This window comes from Tamandua tetradactyla, chromosome 10, assembly GCF_023851605.1.
Source record: "Tamandua tetradactyla isolate mTamTet1 chromosome 10, mTamTet1.pri, whole genome shotgun sequence".
Lineage (NCBI taxonomy): Eukaryota > Metazoa > Chordata > Mammalia > Pilosa > Myrmecophagidae > Tamandua > Tamandua tetradactyla.
The window spans coordinates 15,832,186-15,840,723 of record NC_135336.1 but is presented as its reverse complement, the minus strand read 5'-3'; positions in this window follow the sequence as shown (position 1 = coordinate 15,840,723).

Genomic DNA, 8,538 nt, shown 5'->3' with positions numbered 1-8,538 from the left:
CTTGATGAGTTTACTGGAATCCTCAGGAACAACAGAGCCCACAGAAACTTCAGAGCAGAGCTGACACAGATGCTGACACATCGAGAGCAGATTCACAGATGTTTGGAGATGCTTGGAGCCCAGAAGATGTCACTATGAGATGTTAACAAGCCAGAACCTGAGAGAGCCAAGGGAAGCCAAGATATGAAAGACAACTCTGGAGAAGCAAAGTGAGGGGCCCCCACAGGAACAGAGGCTGAAAGCAATGGGGCTCGGGAGCAAGGGACCAGCAGATGCCAGCCACATGACTACCCAGCTGAAACAGGTTTTCCTGACTCATTGGCTGTGGTGGTTACGTTCAGTCATCAACTTGTCCAGGTGAAGGTGCCTAGTTTTGTTTCTATGGACACAAGCCAATGGTATGTGAAGCTCATTTGTCACTGATTACATCTGCAGTCAGCTAGGAAGTGTGCCTGCTGCAATGAATGATGTTTGATTTAATTGGCTGGATGCTTAAATGAGAGACTCAACATAGCACAGCCCAAGCATCTCAGCATACCTCATCTCAGCACTCGCAGTTCAGCCCAGGCCTTTGGAGATGCAGAAAGGAATCACCCCAGGGAAAGTTGTTGGAACCCAGAGGCCTGGAGAGAAGGCCAACAGAGATCGCCCTGTGTCTTCCCATGTAAGAATCTCAGTTGAAAATTAGCTGCCTTTCCTCTGAAGAACTATGCATTTTTAACTAAACAAATCCCCTTTTATTAAAAGCCAATCCCTCTCTGGTGTGTTGCATTTTGGCAGCTTTGGTGAACTAGAACATCAGCCTTTCTTGAATTAAGATATCTTTTACTGGATGCCTTAGTTTGGACATTTTTATAGGCTTACAGCTGTGAACTTGTAACTTATTAAACTCCCCTTTGTAAAAGCCATTCCAGTTCTGGTACATCGTTTTCCATCAGCTTGCAAACTAACGCAAGTAAAAAATAGCACAAATTTTAAAAATCCATTGTAACAAATGTTCCACACCAATGCAATGTGTTTGTGGGGTGGTATATGGGAATCCTGTGTTTTATGCATGATTGCTTTGTAAACTCACAACTGGTCTAATAAAGAGGGGGAAAAAGACTAAAGTCAAATGTGTGTAGAGACAAGGGAAAATATCAAGGCTATATTATCATGTGAAAAAAACCAAGGTGCAGAATAATATGTATACCATGATTTCATTTTTAAAAACTTAGAATTTAAGAACGTGTTTCTTCTGCCTCTCCTGGTGCTACCTGCATGCCTGTATGGTGTCAACCTAGTACCTGTTTCATGAAGTGGCAGCTGAGGAGACTCTGGCTCTCACCGTGGCCCAAGAAAAACCCGAGGAAAGAGTCAAGCTAATATTAACAATGATCACATTAATTTGAAGGTGGTGGGGCAGTATGATTCTGTGGTGCAGTGTAAGATTAAGAGGCCTACACCGCTTAGTAAATGAAAGCCTATTGTGAATGACGTGTTTGTCAAAGAGGCTGAGATTCTGATTTGACAGGCTGCCAATCAGTGACGCTGACAACGCCTGCACAGTTGGAAACGGAGGATGAAGACACAACAATGTGCTCCAGCAGCAGACAGGAGGTGTCTTTTGAAAAGGGAGCCTGCTACTTTACTCCAGAACTCTTTTCCTACAGACTCTCAGTACATTCTCAACTAGAAAAACTGCCATTTGGTTCCACCACATCCTGACTACTATAGTATAGTTTTCTCTATTCTTTCATTTACCCCTCCCTGATCCTTCATTATATATAAATAAGTGGTGTATGTGCACATGCTTTTTTTTTTAAAAAACTAAATGGCTGATGATGTGTTTTAATCAACATCATATGGAGATGGGATGGGGGGAAAATACTCATGCTGTGAAAACACCCCTTTCTCCATTAGTGGCATGCTCATTCAACTCTTACCTTTATATTCCAGTGAGTTATTTTGCTCTCACTGTTGAACAAAAACTACAACATAAAAAATCTTTGATACCCTATTCTATTGGAGAATTTTAATGTTTTCTATTTATCATTACAAAACCAAGGGCAATTTTATAACTTTTTTGTATGTAGTTGTTACATATAGGGCAATCTGTCTTTATGTAAGGATAAATTACTCTAAAAGAAATGAACCAGAGATAGTTTTCCCTTCAAGTTAAGTGTCTTGTTGTTTAAATAAAATTCTTGTTTAAAATGTAAAAAAAAAAAAAGAACTATTTATTTGTGTAATATACAAAATTGCAAGCTTTTATGTAGACATGGAAAAAGATCTGAAATATTATATACCAACTCCCAAAAGCTATTATTTCTGAGGGGCAGTATTAGGATGCCAGAGCAGGTGAGAAACTTTTATATTTTCTTTTAATTTTGGATTGCTTGTGTTACTTTCTTGTGACTCCAGGGTGCAGGCTAGAGCTTTGCCTTAGAACTGTGTATGTGGAGGGTGTTTGGCTGTCTTTTCAAGGGCTTTAAAAACTTTTTTTTTTTAATTTGGAATAATTTTAGATTTACAAAGGGGTTGCAGGGATGGTACAGGGGGTTCCCAAGTTCCCCATGAACTTTTTCTTTTTTTCTGCATGGTCCAGGAATCAAGCCTAGGTCTCCTGCATGGAAGGTAAGCATTCTACCACTGGGCGCCCATGCATTGCCTCCCCACCCCCACCCAACCAGCATTTTATTTTATTTTTATTTTTTTATTTTTAATATTTTTATTGATTAAAGTTAAAACATACAAACATTCCTAACATACAAACGTTCCATACATGGTATACAGTCAGTGGCTCACAATATCATCACGTAGTTATGTATTCATCACCATAATCATTTTATTATTATTATTTTTTTAATATTTTGAGATAACTTCATGCACCATATAAAAGTATACAATCAGTGGTTCACAATATCATCACATAAGAATATTTGTATCAGTCAGAAAAACAAATAAAAAGAAAAAAGAAAAACCCCAATATACCCCTTACCCCTCTCTCTCATTGACCACTAGTACTGCAATCTACCGAATTTATTTTACCCCTTGTTCCCCCCGTAATTTATTTATTTATTGTCCTTATTTTTTCACTCATCTGTCCATACCCTGGATAAAAGGAGCATCAGCCACAAGGTTTTCACAATCACATGGTCACACTGTAAAAGCTCTATAGTTATACAATCATCTACAAGAACCAAGGCTATTAGACTATATTTCAACAGTTTCAGGTATTTCCTTCTAGCTATTCTAATACACTAAAAACTAAAAAGGAATATCTATATATTGCATAAGACTAACCTCCAGGATAACTGCTTGACTCTGAAACCTCTCAGCCACTGAAACTTTATTTAGCCTCATTTCTCTCTTCTCCATTTTGGTCAAGAAGGTTTTCTCAATCCCATGATGCCTGGTCCCGGCTCATCCCTAGGAGTCATGTCACATTGCCAGGGAGATTTACACCTAAGTGGGGAGGGCAGTGAGCTCACCAGCCAGGTTGGCTTTGAGAGAGAGACCACATCTGAGCGACAAAAGGCCAACCAGCATTTTATATAGCCATGATAAACTCATCAAAACAAAGAAATTAACAGTGGTACATCACTATTTACCAAATACTAGGCTTTATTTGGTTTTCACCAGTTTCTTCACTAATGCCTTTTTTCTGTTCCAGCATACAGTCTAGGATACAACATTGCATTTTGTCATCATGTCTCTGAGTCTTCTTTAATATGTGATAGTTTCTTGGTTATTGTTTTTCAAAATCTTGGAAGTTTTGAAGAGCATTGGTCAGATATTCTGTAGAATTTTCCTCAATTTGGGTTTGTCTGCTATTGTTCTTATGATTAGACAGGGTTTCTGGTTTGGGGGGAAGAATAGCTCAGTGTGAAGTGCTGCCCCCATCATTTCTTTCTCAGGTGCATACGATCAACATGACTTACCGCCGATGATACTAATCTTGATTACTTGTTAAGGTAGTGTCTGCTAGGTCTCTCTATATAAAGTTACTATTTTTCCATCTCCAAATTCTATTCTTTGGAGGCAAGTCACTAAGTCCAGCTCACATTCAATGGGAAGGGAGTTAAACTCCGCTTCTTGGTATCACATTTTTTTATTTAAAAAAATATATTTTAAAGACTTCTGAGGTGAGGGTGCTGCCCTACTCTTTTTTTTTTTTGGCAACTCCACCATATTAATGTATTCATTCTACAAATATTTATGGAGTACCTACTATGGAGAGATGTAAGTGCTGATCTTGACATACAGCAAAACACTTACTTTCACAGGACATTCATTCTAGCCCAACTGAATACATAATAGGTCAAAACACAAACAAACATCCACAGGTTCATGGATCCAAGGAGTTAAGACATGGAGCCAGAGCTGGAGGTGGGTAGGGCTCAGTCCCCAAACCAGGAAAACAAAAGCTGGGGGAAGAACAGTGAGTGCAGTAATCCTAGAGATGAACCAATTCCCGTGACAGCTCATTCCATATTTGTACAAACCCAAAGTCAAATGGATTGCATGTGAGGGGTTATTATAAGCAGTTCTAGGCACATAATAGGAACTTCAGAGACATTTGTCAAGTAAATAAATAAAGGAATAACTACATTAAGTAAGCACCCTCTCCCCTCAATTCAGCACTAAAAAAGTGCACCAAGAGTCTCTGAGGTCATCAGAGAAGGGGCGGCTGTCCTTCACTGCCCCAGCTTCTTACTCCAGGGTTCCCTTCCCCTTAGAAATCCAATCCCCTCACTATTGTTGGAGCCCCTCAAACGGTCCTTTGGAAAAGCCACTTCTCCCATTCTTCCACCCAAGCATAGGCACAGACTTTCCCCCTAATTCCAGCAGACCGGAGGATAGATCTGTTCTGAAATGAGTCTGCAATGCTTAGCCAATCTTGGCCAAAGGCTCAGAAATAACAAAAGGGAATTTCACACGTGCAGAAGCAGGCAGCTTCTGACTCCTGAAGCAACAGAAATGAACCACCCAAGGGATGAGTTGCTAACAGTCTTATATCGAAAAGTCCGTGAGAGAAACCACTCACACCCATGCACATCTGTTGAGCTCTCTCTAGTGTTTCTGCTCCCTAAGGTTGGGTGGGACGTAAATCAAGCATTCATCACATCCCCTTTGTCCTGAGGGCAGAAAGCCAAGGAGAAGTCCTGAAAAATAATCAAGTCCACACGTCTGGGTCTGTTCTTTACTGTTCTTAAAGTTCTCTGAACAAAAGATTTGTGGAGGGCAGTATGCATCAGGACAAAGTTATGAAGAACTCTTATTCTAGAGGCTGATAAGAAGTTAGTAGTTCAGAAGGTCTGAACATTTTTGAAAGTCAAAAGAAACAGCATCCAGTTTCTGCCCTTAATTTTGCCATGCGCAACAGAACCTCTCTTCTCCAGACCTCTGTCTCTATGTAGGCTTGAGTAATACTGAAGATATCTTCGAGTTCTGCTGTCCCATGACTTTATCCAGCATGAGGCCGTCCTGCCTTCTCTCTATCCTGCACTGCCCTTCCAACCTTCTCCCTGTCCTGCACTGCCCTTCCAAGTTCCAATAGCTCTACCTCTAGCGTGCAGAGGACCCATGGTGGAGAGTCAGAAAAGAGCTCAGCATCCATTCCCAGCAACGATATCAGCACTTGTGAAAAACTGCAATGAACCAAACAGACTAGAGAGTGGAGCTGTCCATTCGATTGAGAGCTAATTAAGTTGTATATTAAGCTAATGGTCTGATTAAATGTTACCATCCAACAGTGTAGCACTGAATATTTTGGGTAAATAACATTCCCTCAAATATCAATAGACTCTGCCAACGGTGAGTGACAGTCGTAACTGCATAGCTCCTCTTCTAGGAGAAATTAATCTGAGTGTGACGGCTTATTGTGGCCAGAAACATTAAGAAAGTTAATCTAATGGGCCTAAGTTAATTAAAATAAGTCCTCTAAAATCTATGGCTGAATAAATTTGGATAACATGCAGCTGTAGATATTTATTCCCTTAATAAAATTACTGTATAAAAAGGCATCATTAAAAAATATTTTTATTAATAAAACAATATACAAACACACAAACATTCTTAACATACAAACGTTCCACACATGGTATAAAATCAATGGCTCACAACTCATCACATAGTTATGTATTCATTGCCACTGTCACTTTTTTGAACATTTGCGTAACTCCAGAAAAAGAAGTAAAAAAGAAAAGCAAAAAAACTCATACATACCATACCCCTCACTCCTCCCTCTCATTGACCACTAGTATTTTCATCTACCCAATTTATTTTAACTTTTGTTCCCCCTATTATTTGTTTATTTTTTATCCACATGTTTTACTCATCTGTCCATACCCTAGTTAAAAGGAGCATCAGACACAAGGTTTTCACAATCACACAGTCACATTGTGAAAGCTCTATCATTATACAATCGTCTTCAAGGAACATGGCTTCTGGAACACAGCTCTACAGCTTCAGGCAGTTCCCTCCAGCCTCTCCATTACAACTTAAACTGAAAAGGGGTATCTATATAATGCATAAGAATAACCTCCAGGATAACCTCTCGACTCTGTTTGAAATCTCTCAGCCACTGACACTTTATTTTGTCTCATTTCTCTCTTACCCCTTTTGATCAAGAAGGTTTTCTCAATCCCTTGATGCTGAGTCCCGTCTCATCCTGGGATTTCTGTCCCATGTTGCTAGGGAGGTTTACATCCCTGGGAGTCATGCCCCAAGTAGAGGGGGAGGGCAGTGAGTTCACTTGCTGCGTTGGCTTAGAGAGAGAGGCCACATTTGAGCAACCGAAGCTGTTCTCTGAGGTGACTCTTAGGCCTCATTTTAAGTAGACTTAGCCTGTCCTTTGCAGGAATAAGTTTCATAGGGGCGACCCCCAAGATTGAGGGCTTGGCCTATTGCTTTGGTTGTCCCCACTGCTTGCTAGAATATCAGGAATTCTCCAAATGGGAAAGTTTGGAGGGGGACTTTGCAAATACTTCTTTATTCACTGTCCAAATCTCTGGGATTTATTGGGGCATCTCACTAACCTGGTCAAACCAACAAATCTCATGCACTATTCAATATTCCATGTACTTATGGTGTTAACTAAACTGACCATACAAGTTAAATTAGGAAATGCACTACACCAAATATTAATTTTGCACCAAACAAACATCTCTCCCTTTAATCTCACATGGAAGTTGAAGTTTTAAAACATGGATGATATCATCCTTTACCCAGTCTTCTGATACACCTTGGTCCTATCCAGATCAGCTTCATTCATGTTTCTATTTAATGTCTGATTACTTTTTCAACTTTTCAGACAGTTCCTGCATGGGGTACTGCTGAACAGCTTTAGAGCGCTAGCTCTGAGTCTCAGGTGTCGTATAAATACCCGAAGTTTCTGGGAAAGACCATGTTATATACAAACAGCTCGGCATTTCAGAATTTAGAATTACACCTCCTGAATATATGTGACTTCTGTAAGGGCTTGCAATCTAGGACCCTTTGCAATAAGAAAGGGTATCATTTTGCTCCCAAATATTCAATGGATTTCAAAGCAGCAGCCATCTCGATCCTCAGAAGGTGTTTTGAACCTTGCTTTCTTGGCTACTGTTCTATCTTTCAAGTCCTTTGGTTACTGCAAGCTAAATTTTAAAGATTTTTGAGACCCAGGCTAAATGACTATCCTGGAAAGGCAGTGACCCTCTCAAAGATCCAGTTTTTTTGGCTGATGGTGGGAACTCGATTCAGGGGCAGCTGGCAAGAAATTTTGGCCTTGTTAGCTGCTTCTGCAAGATGCACCTGTGCTTTCTGCCATCATTTAGCCTCTTGGCTCCTGAACCACACAGCCTGTACCACTTATCAATGAGCTTTAAATACTCTTCCACTGTCTTGACATTTGTCCATAACTATGCATTTTGACCCACCTTCAAATCCTCTCTGACCACTCCTGAACTTTCCAGCTTGTGTCCTATTTTCCTGTCTTTGGGATAATCTTGCCCACTCCTTAAACCTAATGCTTGACACTCGTTCTATTTTTGCTTCCATTCTACCTCACTCTCTTTGGGTGATCAGGAGTGCCCCATGCTTACAAGTGTCCTGGAGTATTACTGGGGAAGAGAGACTTCTTATCTTAGGAGAAATCTCTGTAGCAGAGGGACTTCCAGATGCCGCACAGAGGTGAAGCATCTTCCACAGGGAGACAATGGAGTAGGAATGGGCCCTAAAACCTGTCCCTGCTTTTGGGCAATTGCCCTTGACCTTACAGAGCATCCATATTCTATCGCCCCCTACCCACCACCCCCACCTCCCACCTCCAGGCCAAACCCTAACCTTGGACTGTTGTCAGGGGAACTCGGGCATCTGGTCAGTGGTGAATGCAGAGCACATGCCTTTTCCATTCCTCCTGTGTCCTCTTCCCAGGGTCCTGCTGCCCCTTCTTTTTGGGTCCATAAATACAAATTAGCTTATCCCACCACTTTACTCCAAAAGTAGAGCTCATTCACTTAGAAAATATTTATTATTGAACACTTACTATTAGCTAAATATTGCTCTAGACAC